This window comes from Hemitrygon akajei, chromosome 20, assembly GCF_048418815.1.
Source record: "Hemitrygon akajei chromosome 20, sHemAka1.3, whole genome shotgun sequence".
Classification (NCBI taxonomy): domain Eukaryota; kingdom Metazoa; phylum Chordata; class Chondrichthyes; order Myliobatiformes; family Dasyatidae; genus Hemitrygon; species Hemitrygon akajei.
Window position 1 is genome coordinate 28,713,731 of NC_133143.1, and position 14,334 is coordinate 28,728,064.

The window sequence follows — 14,334 nt, forward strand, 5'->3', positions numbered from 1 at the left end:
CCAATTGGTGAGCATATGTGACGCACATCACCGGATAAAGCATCAGACTTGCTAAATATGTGCAATCAACCAGGGATTGAAACCAGAAATCAATTTGTAGGCCTCTGTTAGTCTCGATAGACCATGGATTTGCACCTTGGGAATTTTCCAGGGTGCAAGTCTAGGCAAGGTTTTTTTTAATGGAAGACCAAGCTGCAAGACTCCCCTCTCCATGCCACCGATAGGCATTAGAACCCATACAGCTTGGCACTGGTGTCATCGCAGAGCAACGTGTGGTTAAGCGCCTTGCTCAAGGACACACACGCAAGCCTCAGCCAAGGCTTGAACTAGCGACCTTCAGATAACTGGACGAACACCTTAACCACCTGGCCATGCGCCAACACTATACACAGAGCAGAGAGAAACTGATGCTACTATATGAACAAAAGTCACAGCTACACGTCCCCCCCCCACCCCCACACATCTCGTATCTGGTGGCGAATCTGTGAGATTCATTGCCACAGCCGGCTGTGGAGGCCAAGTCTTTCGGTGTGTTTAAAGCAGAGGTTCATAGTTTCTGCATCAGTCAAGGCGTCACAGGTTACAGAGGAGAATAGGGTTGTGAGTGACGATAAATCAGCCATAATTGAAGGACAGAACAGATCCAATGGCCCGAATGGCCTAATTCTGCTCCTACCTCTTAAATCAAATATTTCGAACTGCATCTCATAAGCTTGGGGTTTTGGTTTTGAATTTTCCAATCCGATGTACCTAGGTCATCCAATCACTGATGATGGTCCTAATGCTTAATCCAAGTATCAATCAACCTTTCGATATATATAATTGCTTTCTACTGTGGCTGTGATTCTGATAAAATAAAGGGAACACGGATAAAAAAAATGCTCCTTAATTGATATTCTCATTCTCATGACCTTTACGTCTGTTGGCAGCTTTTATCAATTATAAACATAAAACATTGCAGGGTAAAAAAAATGGCATTCTCTTAAATGTGTCGTGATAATTTAAAAATAAACTTCCACAAGCAGTCACTATCTTAGCTAAGTATTCTATTTCCATAGAATGCCTTCATTCGTCAGCATTTAGAGAATGTGATTATGAGCCCTCTCTGTTTTAATATCTCCAAGGTAGAGCAATACACAGTTCTATGAATCTTTCTGATAAAGAAGAATAAACACCAAACCTCATCCTAGTTTCAAGCATTTGATATCCTTTTGGGAACAAAGCCTCAGTGTATTTTCAGCTAATCTTACAGGAACGTTGATATCAACGTTCACTCCCACAGGGTGCAACTCCAAACCAGATTCTGACTGAGCCAAGCATCAAATAACATCTCAAAACGTCTGCATTTTAAATTACGATGATAATTCTCCTTTCCTATACTGGTAAAAACTTGACGTATTCAAATTTATGTTCATACACCTTGATAAAAAAGCTTGTTCAATGATTAATAATTTATTTTCCTACTTTCCAAATGATTAATCATTAAAACTAGGCTTTAACCTGTAAAAACTGAAAATACACCAGTGAACTCTGACTTGGGGGAAAAAAGATATATTTTTTACAAATCAAAACACCATGTCAGTAATAAATGTGAACAGTGCAAAAATTTGTTTTCATTTCATTTATTTTAAGAATGACACTCATTATTAATCTTGTTTGAAGAATGTCAGAATGAATAGTGTGAAAGTGGGGATCAGACAGTTGGTGGTAAACCTCAATAATCTTTGTTCCTTACCATTGGAACCGCTTAGATGTGTTTGATAGAGACCAAAAGTTGACAAATCATTTGTCTGAAGTTTCTTCTAATAGCTGAAAATGCCCCCTCTTGATGAACATTAATAAAAACATCCCTAAACTGAATAAAGTGTTTAAAATGAAATATTCACATCCTATCTAATTGATAATACATTTCTTTGAAAGCAGGTATGGGAATTATGACATGAAAATCAAACTTCATGGTCAGACTGCACAAAAGCTGAGCGCTAATCACTGCAACTGATCATTTTTTTAGCTGGACTCGCACTGTAAATCCAGTGATGGAGACCTTTGGGAATTGTGGTTCTACAAACACCTGCTCTTCTCAAACATGCAAAGTTTGCCCATTGCTATAAATCAGCATACTCGTACTTCACTGCAAAAAATATCTATCATATTGACCTTTGAATGAACCTCCTCCTTCTCCTTCCATATGTCTAGACATCTTTCCATGAGATCAGCCCTCCCTATGCCTGTCACATAGACTTTAGGGTTGATATGTTCAATAAATTTTGTATTGTTTTTTGGGAAGTCTTCCCTTCATTTAAGAATTGGGTTAGGAATGGAAAACCAAACGGCTTTGATTCTCCAAAGTGGTTTTGAATATATGGAGAACCCCGAGACCCCGGGCTGGTGGGAGCAGAACACCGTTGATTACTGGCCCTGACAGAATGTATCTAACATCACTGTGTTCTCCCTTCTTTTGCCAAGCCCATTTTCTTTCCAATTAGCTAACTTATTAAAAAGTGAAGCCCTACCCAAAAATTAAAAGCATCATAACTTTACAATTAGTCATTGGGCCTGAATTCCGAACAATAAGTAATAGATATACCGGGCAGGTCTGTGAAGAGAGCAACACGATTAGAGTTTGAGTTTGGTGACCTTACATGAAAAGCCTTCAATCTGAAATATCTGCTTTTATTTCTTTATCCACAGACCTGCCCGTCATGCTGAGAATCTCCAGCATTTTCTGTTTGTTATTTCAGATTTCCAGCATTGGCGGTGCAGTATACCGCTTTTATATAACTTGGGATTAGCCATTTGATACGTGATCGCAAACATTGTTACTTCAGTAACAAGGGCTGATGTGTACTGTACTTTCTTGGGATGTGCTAATTTCACACATTTATTTGGCAATTTGGGTTGTCAAACCGCTCTCTGAGTTTGATCCAAACAGGTAAAATGCTTCCATTTTAGGCAATGATTTGAATTTCTACATGCTTGCTAGTTAAAATTGAACTGGAAGACTTATATGATGTTTGAAACAGACTAGACGGAAATCTCATTATTGGCCAGGCACCAAATACCATAAAGGAGCCGGCATTTGGCGTTCTTGTTTCTTTGCCATTAAGAACTTAGAGATTGTAATTGCAAAAAGAAAATCACCCACACTTAAAATATATGAGAACAATAACAGCTGACGTGGTGTTGGTCAATTAATTTTGTACGATTCACAATAACTAGAGGTATTCGCTGCCAAGTCTGCATCTGTTTTCTCTGCTAACTATATGTGGTAAAACTTGCTTTGTTCTTCGGCATTTATCTGGGATACAAAAGAGTGGAAGTGATGTTAATGTTATACAAAGCTCCGGTTAGACACAGTAAGGATACACTAGCAGAGGTGCAAAAACAGTATAACCTAAAGACTTGTAATGGGGACCCACAAATTTTCTTGAATGCAAGATACTAAGAGCTTATTTAATTAGCTGAAGATCATAGAATGAGTTGAGGAATCAATGTGAAACTAACTTCTGTAATTGAGGAGTCCAAATAAGAGAGCGGGGACATTCAGGGATAACATCAAGAAGATTTCATATACACAGATGATACTGGGAGTCATAAAATCATTCACTCCAAATCGAATGAAACTAGGACAATTGAATATTTCAAAATTAAGACTGTTAGATGTTTGTTGGATGGCTGACAAAGGGATCTTACACATATCAGCCATGATCTAACTAAATGGCTCGACTCCAGTTGCAAAGTTCTCATGTTTGTTGGCTGTGCAGTTACTTTTGTTTCTGTTAAGTAAAGGATCCTGTCACAAAGTGAGCATCCTGTGAGATGTCAAGCAACAACTCATTTTTCGACTACCCCCCAGATCTGAGTTCTCTTCCGTTTTTCAAATGCTTGCAGTTCTAATGCAGCTAGATGGAGAGAGTGCAGAATGTGCCAGGTAACTTCCAACAAGAGAAACTCTAACCATCTAGCCCTGACATTTCCTGTATCACAATTACAAGGTCGCACAACATTAGTGTCATGTCAACACCATTGCTCAAATACTCATCTAGACTGGCCATATTAATATAGTGACCACAAAAATAGGCTAGAGACTGGGTAAACTGTGGCAAGTGCCTCCCTTCTTGACACCAAATGAACTTCCTCCCATAAACATTTGAGCACCATCCTCTTCAGCTTCTCCTCTTGAAAGTCGGACAACCCTGATTTGAAACAATCACTGGATTTATCCTGAAAACTCCCCGCAACAATAGCCCCGAGGGAATACCTTCTCCAGCACTGCAGTGGTTCAAGAATATGGCTGATTACAACCTTCTTAAAGGCAATGGGCAATAAATACTATGCTTGCCAGCAATGAGTTCTGAATTTGGCCCCTTACTCTCTGTTCCACTGTCTTTTGGAGATGTGTCACTTGCAGGCACGGTTAAGTGGTCACAAACACTTTAGGAACCACAAAAGCATGCAGCTAGAGGGAGTCGCCTCTGAATGAGCTAACAGGTGTGTATCACTGTTTTCTTGGTTCCTGTTGTTGTGTGGGTTTCATTGAAGTGGGTCCCGATGGTTTCAGAGTACGGCTGTGCCTGACAGGAGTTGCTCAATGCTGCCCATTGTTAATATCAGTTTCACAGAGTTATAAATACATTGTGTTTGCAGGTTCCTTTCCTGTCGATTTTGTTTAGCAGCATTCTCAGGATTCTTTTGTGTCCCCTTTCCCAGGAGAGGTTAGAATTAATAGCTGTTTACATTAACAAGAGGCCCTTTATGCTTGGTTAAAAAAAGTCATGATTGTAAACTTTAAGGCAACGCTGTACAAGGTCACATTCACAAATTCCAAGGCTAAGTACTTAATGAAGTCGAATATAAAGGAAGTCAAGATGAAAGAATTTGTTGGACTATCGTTCGGCCTTGGGTATAGAAACTGTACTTAAAGACCCTGATGCGGTAAATTTCTTATCATCTTCAGCAGCAAATTTAAGCAAAGACCTAAACTTGGAAGGTGGACAATGTTTTCTAAGTGGGTGAGGCTGGAGTTTACATTGCACACAGTAGAAAGTGAGATAAGGGACCGGTTCTATTTTTGGTGATGTGTATTAGGGACAGATATTACAGAGCGTTACATTAGAAAGACCAGTGAAGGTGCAGACTTTTCAGCTCAGTGTGTCTGTGCTTTACACAAGCCTCCTCCCGTCCTTCATTTTTTCCCCCTATGTTTCAAATTCCCCTCAAATTCATCAGTGCAGTTTCCCTCATGCGTAGTTTGTGGTAGCAAGATTTATTTTCCCTTCCCTGCTGTCTGTCGGGGTGAGAATTTTACCGCAAATGGGGTGGCTGAAGGTTGGCGGGGTGGATCGTGTATATGGAGTATTGTATGTCCCTTTCCTGCTTTCCATTCATCCACGTGAACTGTTTGGTGATTCTTCATCTGTGCTTTGAGTTGCCTTGGCCCAGAGCTTCCTTGAGAAGAGACTGTCTCAATTTCTCAGCAAGGGTTTGAAAACATCCACAAGGTATTCCTCTGTCCTGGAACTCACTCGATAAGATGGATCTTGAGATACAATCCCTGATCTTTAAAAAATACAATGTACATTTAATATACTTTATACAACCGTGAGATTTATCTCCTTACAGGGAGCCATGAAACAAAGAAACCCAATGGAGCCCATTTAGACAATAGAAGATCGTTGAACACCCAACGTGCAGAGGCAGGCAAATCAAGCTGTGCAAACGATAAAAGTAAGCAAATAGCATTCAGAACTGAAGTTCGTGAAAGTGAGTCCACAGCCGATTCAGAAGGCCGTTAGTTGCAGGCCTCAGCCTCAGTTCGGTGCAGAGACGAGTAAGGTGCGGAGCAGCGAGCTGAAGTCCAGTGCAGAGACAGGTAAACTTCCCAGAGCAGCGAGCTGAACCGGACTGGTCTCGCCTCCGACACCCTGATCTTCTCAATCCATTTAAATAGTCCGAACTACAGGTCCTTCCTCTTGGATCTGGGCCCTGCCACTTTGCTGTGCTCTTGGGCCTGAGACCCACCCCGATTCGGCCCGTACCTGACCTTTGAAACAAAGCTCGTGCTTAAATCAATCAAACTTCGATCCTTCCTCGTTCTCGGCCCTGGGCTCCGCCTCGACTCTGTCTTGCCTCCTCTTGATTCACCTTGGTTCTGCTGCATCAAGTTTCCTCCAAGTCCATTCCAGCAATGGCCGTATATTGGCTCATTCCCTGCCGCCTCGATTTGACCTGTACACGCTTCGCTGCCTCGATTCGATCGGTACACGCTTCGCTGCCTCGATTCGATCTGTACACGCTTCGCTGCCTCGATTCGACCTGTACACGCTTCGCTGCCTCGATTCGGCCTGTACACGCTTCGCTGCCTCGATTCGATCGGTACACGCTTCGCTGCCTCGATTCGATCTGTACACGCTTCGCTGCCTCGATTCGACCTGTACACGCTTCACTGCCTTGATTCGATCTGTACACGCTTCGCTACCTCGATTCGACCTGTACACGCTTCGCTGCCTCGATTCAGCCTGTACACACTTCGCTGCCTCGATTCAGCCTGTACACACTTCGCTACCTCGATTCGACCTGTACACGCTTCACTGCCTCGATTCGATCTGTACACGCTTCGCTACCTCGATTCGACCTGTACACGCTTCGCTGCCTCGATTCAGCCTGTACACACTTCGCTGCCTCGATTCAGCCTGTACACGCTTCGCTGCCTCGATTCGACCTGTACACGCTTCGCTACCTCGATTCGACCTGTACACGCTTCGCTGCCTCGATTCAGCCTGTACACACTTCGCTGCCTCGATTCGATCTGTACACGCTTCGCTGCCTCGATTCGACCTGTACACGCTTCGCTGCCTCGATTCGACCTGTACACGCTTCGCTATCTCGATTTGGCCTGTACACGCTTCGCTGCCTCGATTCGACCTGTACACGCTTCGCTGCCTCGATTCAGCCTGTACACACTTCGCTGCCTCGATTCGACCTGTACACGCTTTGCTGCCTTGATTCGACCTGTGTGGTGAACTACATATACCTGTCTGGACTGCTCCTGTGGCTCCTCTCACAGACCCCTGTATAAAGGCGATTGAGGCCTGAGCCCGGCCTCATTCTCCAGGATGTAGTGTTGTTCATTCTTCCAGTCAATAAAAGCCGATATCTCTCTTCTTACGTCTCAGAGTGAGTTATTGATGGTGCATCAACCTGTACACGCTTTGCTGCCTCGATTCGGCCTGTACACGCTTTGCTGCCTCGATTCGACCTGTACACGCTTCGCCGCCTCGATTTGACCTGTACACGCTTCGCTACCTCGATTCGGCCTGTACACGCTTCGCTGCCTCGATTCGACCTGTACACGCTTCGCTGCCTCGATTCGATCTGTACACGCTTCGCTGCCTCGATTCGGCCTGTACACACTTTGCTGCCTCGATTCGACCTGTACACGCTTCTCTACCTCGATTCGGCCTGTACACGCTTCGCTGCCTCGATTCGACCTGTACACGCTTCGCTGCCTCGATTCGACCTGTACAAGCTTCTCTACCTCGATTCGGCCTGTACACGCTTCGCTGCCTCGATTCGGCCTGTACACGCTTCTCTACCTCGATTCGGCCTGTACACGCTTCGCTGCCTCGATTCGATCTGTACACGCTTCGCTGCCTCGATTCGACCTGTACACACTTCGCTACCTCGATTCGGCCTGTACACGCTTCGCTACCTCGATTCGGCCTGTACATGCTTTGCTGCCTCGATTCGATCTGTACACGCTTCGCTGCCTCGATTCGACCTGTACACGCTTTGCTGCCTCGATTCGATCTGTACACGCTTCGCTGCCTCGATTCGGCCTGTACACGCTTCGCTGCCTCGATTCGACCTGTACACACTTTGCCGAGCCATCTGCACCTTTGAGGCTTTAGTTCACACCACAAAAATGTCTGGCTGTACAAGCAGTTCATAACCTCAACTCCAACAGGCAAGTGACAGTCTATAGTCTGTAGTGATCGTTCACCAGAAAAAAAATATGATTAATAAACCACTTAATTATTTTCTTTGTTTTGTTTGTCACCAGCAAGTAGACACTGAGCTTCAGTAGCACCATCTTAAACCAGAAGTGTCGCATGAGGGTGATAATGGAAGCTTTTGAAGGTGAATATAGAAGGACGTGCAGAGGTGGTAATAACTGTAATGAGTAATTCACACGGCAATCAAAAGGAAAACCATTCCTTCAAAATCTCTGGTTATTTTGAAGAGCTGTTGGAAAGAGTAGGCAATGGTAACATAGGAGATGTAATTTATCTACATTTTCTACGATACGCTTGATAGACGATGATTGAATGAGGTCAGAGAATGAGCTTTCAGAAAAAGTGTGGAATGGGCTGATATTTGACTTCAAGATAAAAAGCAGAGTGGAAGAGGAGTAAAGGATAGCTATTCATAACGGAAGAAGGAGGTTAGTGGTTTCCGACAAAACCAGTGCTGGGGCCCCTTCTCAATTCACATCAATATTTAGACTTCTGAATCACGTTTAGCTCAGACATGATTGCAAACAGTGCCAGACTGGAAGGGAATCAGGTAGTCAGAATGGAGCTGGATTTGAACCAAGTAGAGGATCTATCATATAGAGCCAGGGAATGGTCAAATAATAGAGAGGTATGACACTTTGGTAGGGGGAATAGGGTGGTCACGTTAACTAGAAGATACAAGTCCAGGAAGGGCAGAGGAGTGAATGGCTGAGAAAGTGCCAATACACTAATCACTAAGTTTTAGTAAAAATGGCAAATCACAAAGAAGGTAAAATCAAGCACAAGTACACAGTGCGAGAAGGACAGAATTAAAATCTAGGTAATTTATGCAAAACTTTGGTTTGACTACACTTAAAAAGCAATGCAGGTGGGAGAGAATTACAGAAAGAAATCAGAAACAGGAGGGTGTACAAATTAGGAAATAATGACAGATCGGATTCCCTTTCCCATTCCCCGTTATTTCCCCATATCTTATTTTCTCTCAAGTGAATACAAATTCTCTCCTGATATCCTTCTGCCACCTACCTACAACGGGGCAATTTTACAGTCAATTTGAACTGGCACACCCTGGTGAGGTGCGAGGTGACCTGTGTATTGGTGCATTTGCGAGGAGAGCATGCAAGTTCCACACGGCCAGCTCCTGACGTTGGGTTTGCAGCAGAAGCATTACTGCCATGCGAGTATGCTACACCTCCCTTGGGCCTAGATTTCTTCATGCAGCAGGAATAATTTTTAAATGATTCATGTTTTGTGGCTGGTAACAGATGTGAAAGAATTCTCTGAAAAACTGTGGGATTTTCATCTCTCATCTGTGGGTTATTAACCAGAGAATATTTGGCCGAACAAAATAACTGTTAGTCAATATTTTCTCATTTTTCAAATTTATATGTAAGATAATGAATACAATCACAGCTGCAGAAAAGGTGGACACCATGGAGAGATTGTCTACGGAGTCTCTGTGGGTGGAGGTTAGGAACAGGAAGGGGTCAATAACTTTACTGGGTGTTTTTTATAGGCCGCCTAACAGTAAAAGGGATATCGAGGAGTAGATAGGGAAACAGATCCTGGACAGGTGTAATAATAACAAAGTTGTCGTAATGGGAGGTTTTAATTTCCCAAATATTGATTGGCATCTCCCTAGAATAAGGGGTTTAGATAGGGTGGAGTTTGTTAGCTGTGTTCAGGAATATTTCTTGACACAGTATGTAGATAAGCCTACAAGAGGAGAGGCTGTACTTTATTTGGTATTGGGAAATGAACCTGTTCAGGTGTAAGATCTCTCAGTGGGAGAGTATTTTGGAGATAGTGATCATAATTCTATCTCCTTTACAATAGCATTGGAGAGAGATAGGAACAGACAAGTTAGAAAAGCATTTAATTGGAGTAAGGTGAATTATGAGGCTATCAGGCAGGAAATTGGAGGCTTAATTTGGAAGCGGGTGTTCTCAGGGAAAAGTACGGAAGAAATGTGGCAAATATTCAAGGGATATTTGTGTAGAGCCCTGTATAGGTACGTTCTAATGAGACTGGGAAGTTATGGTTAAGAACAGGAACCGTGGTGTACAAAGGCTGTAATAAGTCTAGTCAAGAGGAAAAGAAAAACTTACAAAAGGTTCAGAGATCTGGGTAATGTTAGAGATCTAGAAGATTATAAGGCTACTAGGAAGGAGCTTAAGAAGGAAGTTAGGAGAGCCAGAAGGGGCCATGAGAAAGCCTTGGTGGGCAGGATTAAGGAAAAGACCAAGGCATTCTACAAGTATGTGAAAAGCAAGAGGATAAGACGTGAAAGAATAGGACCTATCAAGTGTGACAGTGGGAAAGTGTATATGGAACCGGAGGAAATAGCAGAGGTACTTAATGAATACTTTACTTCAGTATTCACTATGGAAAAGGATCTTGGTGATTGTACTGATGACTTGCAGCAGACTGAAAAGCTTGAGCATGTAGATATTAAGAAAGAGGATGTGCTGGAGCTTTTGGAAAGCATCAAGTTGGATAAATCACCGGGACCAGATGAGATGTACCCCAGGCTACTGTGGGAGGTGAGAGAGATTGCTGAGTCTCTGGCGATGATCTTTGCATCATCAATGGGGACGGGAGAGGTTCCGGAGTATTGGAGGGTTGTGGATGTTGTTCCTTTATTCAAGAAAGGGAGTAGAGATAGCCCAGGAAATTATAGACCAGTGAGTCTTACCTCAGTGGTTGGTAAGTTGATGGGGAAGATCCTGAGAGGCAGGATTTATGAACATTTGGAGAGGTATAATATGATTAAGATTAGTCAGTATGACTTTGTAAAGGGCAGGACGTGCATTACGAGCCAAATTGAATTTTTTGAGGATGTGACTAAACACATTGATGAAGGAAGAGCTGGAGTTGTAGTGTATATGGATTTCAGCAAGGTATTTGCTGAACCCCATGCAAGGCTTATTGAGAAAGTAAGAAGGCATGGGATCCAAGGGGACATTGCTTTGTGGATCCAGAACTGGCTTGACCACAGAAGGCAAACAGTGGTTGTAGACGGCTCATATTCTGCATGGAGGTTGGTCAGCAGTGGGGTGCCTCAGGAATCTGTTCTGGGACCCTTACTCTTTGTGATTTTTATAAATGACCTGGATGAGAAAGTGGAGGGATAGGTTAGTAAGTTTGCTGATGACACAAAGGTTGGGGGTGTGGTGGATAGTGTGGAGGGCTGTCAGAGGTTACAGCAGGACATTGATAGGATGTAAAACTGGGCTGAGAAGTGACAGATGGAGTTCAACCCAGGTAAGTGTGAAGTGGTTCATTTTGGTAGGTCAAATATGATGGCAGAATATAGTATTAATGGCAAGACTCTTGGCAGTGTGGAAGATCAGAGGGATCTTGGGGTCCGAGACCATAGAACACTCAAAGCAGCTGTGCAGGTTGACTCTGTGGTTAAGAAGGCGTATGGTGTATTGGCCTTCATCAATCATGGAATTGAATTTAGGAGCTAAGAGCTAATGCTGCAGCTATATAGGACCCTGGTCAGACCCCACTTGGAGTACTGTGCTCAGTTCTGGTTGCCTCACTACGGGAAGGATGTGGAAGCCATAGAAAGGGTGCAGAGGAGATTTACAAGGATGTTGCCCGGATTGGGGAGCATGTCTTATGAGAATAGGTTGAGTGAACTCAGCCTTTTCTCCTTGGAGCAAAGGAGGATGAGAGGTGAACTGATAGAGGTGTACAAGATGATGAGAGGCATTGATTGTGTGGATAGTCAGAGGCTTTTTCCCTGGGCTGAAATGGTTTCCACAAGAGGATACAGGTTTAAGGTGCTAGGGAGTAGGTACAGAGGAGATGTCAGGGGTAAGTTTTTAACTCAGAGAGTGGCGAGTGCGTGGAATGGGCTGCCAGCAACAGTGGTGGAGGTGGATATGATAGGGTCTTTTAAGAGACTTTTAGATAGGTACATGGAGCTTGGTAAAATTAAGGGCTATAGGTAAGTCTAGTAATTTCTAAGCTGGGGATGTGTTCGGTACAACTTCGTGGGCTGAAGGCCTGTATTGTGCTGCAGGTTTTCTATGTTTCTACATTTCTACAAAATTGAGCTTCAGTTGTCCAGATCCTTCATCAGAGCCCATCTGGGATATTGTGTTCAGTTTTAAACACCAAGTGGGAGTAAAGACATATTGGTGAATGGAGAAGGTGCAGAGTGTAGATACAATGGACACAGCGTGAAGATACAATGGACACAGAGTGAAGATTCAATAGACAAAGAGTGAAGATTCAATCAACAGAGTGAAGATAGAGTGAATAGTGAGTGAAGACACAATGGACACAGATTGAAGATACAATGGGAGTAAATATATAATACATACAGAGTGAAGATACAATGGACACAGAGTTAATAGACTTTTCATAGTTTATAATGTTATACTCTGAGGACTGATTGGAATTACTCAAGTTTAGTAACTGGAAAGCAATCATGTTTTTAAAAAATGTAGAAAGATTAACTAGGGCAGATGCAGATAAACAACTTCCTCTTGGGAGAATCAAATCAAGGGGCCTGACCTGAGAGCTTGGAGAAATTCAGAACCAATTCTTCAAATAAAAGACAACTGGAATTCACTCCCTCGTAAAGTTGTGGATCCAGATTTCTCAAATCAGTCAGTTTTACTTTTAGATAAGAAGGTAACTACGTGAAACTAGGGAGGTAAATTGAGTTAAGGTAGAGTTTAGCTACACTCTAATTGCATATAAACAACAGACCAGATGGATTGAGTAACCTATTTCTAAGGTAAATCCTTAGATGTTGGACTAAGCCCCCTGCCCTTTCTTCTGTAAACACCTCTACGCCTTGCCCTTGCTGCCCTACCTTCACACATATCTGCTTTGTCTATGCTGTACATTTTGCTTTCTCTTCTGTCTTCTCATGTCCCATTATCCCTCAGTGAGTTATCAACCAGGCTGCCATTTCACTTTTCCATTGTTTGCAATGTTTAATTGTTAGCACACTTACACCATGGCTTCAGATTTATCCAATAGCTAAGCAGCTGCCGAGACAATGACCAGCCAACTGGTCTAGACAAGCTCCGTGAGGCAGCCACTATAAATGCATCCAGATGTGGCACCCCCAGCTTGTCCTGCGAGTAAACATCTGGCAGAGAATATTGCTGAAAATAATGAAAAGGAGGAAGGAATGTGACACATCTGTTGAATAGCTAAATCACACTACCTTCATTTCTTCATTCCTGTCGCATTTTTTACTGCAGATCTCATGACCTGATTGGCAATGCTGCTGGAGCAAGATGTGCTGCTTCAACAGAGGAAGAAATAAAATTGGCTGAGAAGCAGGAAAGCAACATAGTGCTGTGTTTTGTGAAATATGGCAGCAACCCTAGATCATCAAGGCCAACGTCTAATGAACGATTTAATTAGCCCTACTCCCATGTTATTGACCCACTGCTTTGAAAATTGCTCCTTTTCAAGTACGTATGTAACTATAAAGCTATGATTGAATCTTCTTTCGCCAACTCAGCTAATGCATATAAAAATACCACATCTTCCCCCGGCTCTTTTAAAACCATGGTGCTGGTCTTTCACCCTTCTGCCAGTGGAAATATACGATCCTTATTTATTGAAATCAAACACAAAAGTCTTGTCTGAATGTTTTGATGATTTTGATGAAGAAAAGCATTCACTGAGACTTCATGGCTAAGGTTATTTTGTCAGTGACGACCAGAGGAAATTATGTCTCACTCATTTCCCACTTCCCCCAGCCAACCCTCTGCATTTATGTCAAGTGAATGCATTGGGAGTGGCTTTCCAGGTGCTGTCAAAATCTTGATGAGACTTAAATAAAGTTAGACTTTCTGTAACTCACCCAATGGCAACGATGCTTAAAATGTGTGTTTGGCCTTGAATAATGCAATCACATATCACCTGAAAATGTATCTGAACCTCTGAATCAGACTCAAGACTTCAAATCTCATTCCCGAAATATTCATGCAAGCCAGGAATTTCATTGCACCCTGGTGGATATGACAATAAACTAGTCTGGATCTGAATCTGACCTACAAAGCCTAGTCTAACACTGGGGCATTACAAAGAAATTGCCCCACTTTTAGAGGTTTCAAGCTGAGATCACATCTGTCCTCTCGGTTAGTGCTATGACAAAGAAAAGCCAGGTGTAGAAAATTATAAACGCGCAGAAGTTTGCAGATGCTGGAAATCCAAAGCAGCACATGCAAAATGTCCTGAAGTAGTAGTCTTGGCCCGAAATGCCGACTGTTTATTCATTTCCATAGATGCTGCCTGACTTGCTGAGTTCTTCCAGCATTTTGTGTGTGTTGACGGGTGA

The 14,334-nt window shown here is 42.9% G+C and overlaps 1 long non-coding RNA gene across 2 annotated transcripts; it reads left to right on the plus strand.

Moving 5' to 3' along the window:
• Nucleotides 1–4,441: 4,441 nt before the first annotated feature.
• Nucleotides 4,442–13,629, plus strand: LOC140713963 (uncharacterized). Of its 2 annotated transcripts, none has more exons than XR_012095786.1 (3): nt 4,442–4,491; nt 5,623–5,727; nt 13,247–13,629. It is a non-coding gene; the product is annotated as an uncharacterized lncRNA (long non-coding RNA). The 2 variants fall into 2 exon arrangements; XR_012095785.1 differs by lacking the exon at nt 4,442–4,491 and adding an exon at nt 4,831–4,935.
• Nucleotides 13,630–14,334: the final 705 nt, after the last annotated feature.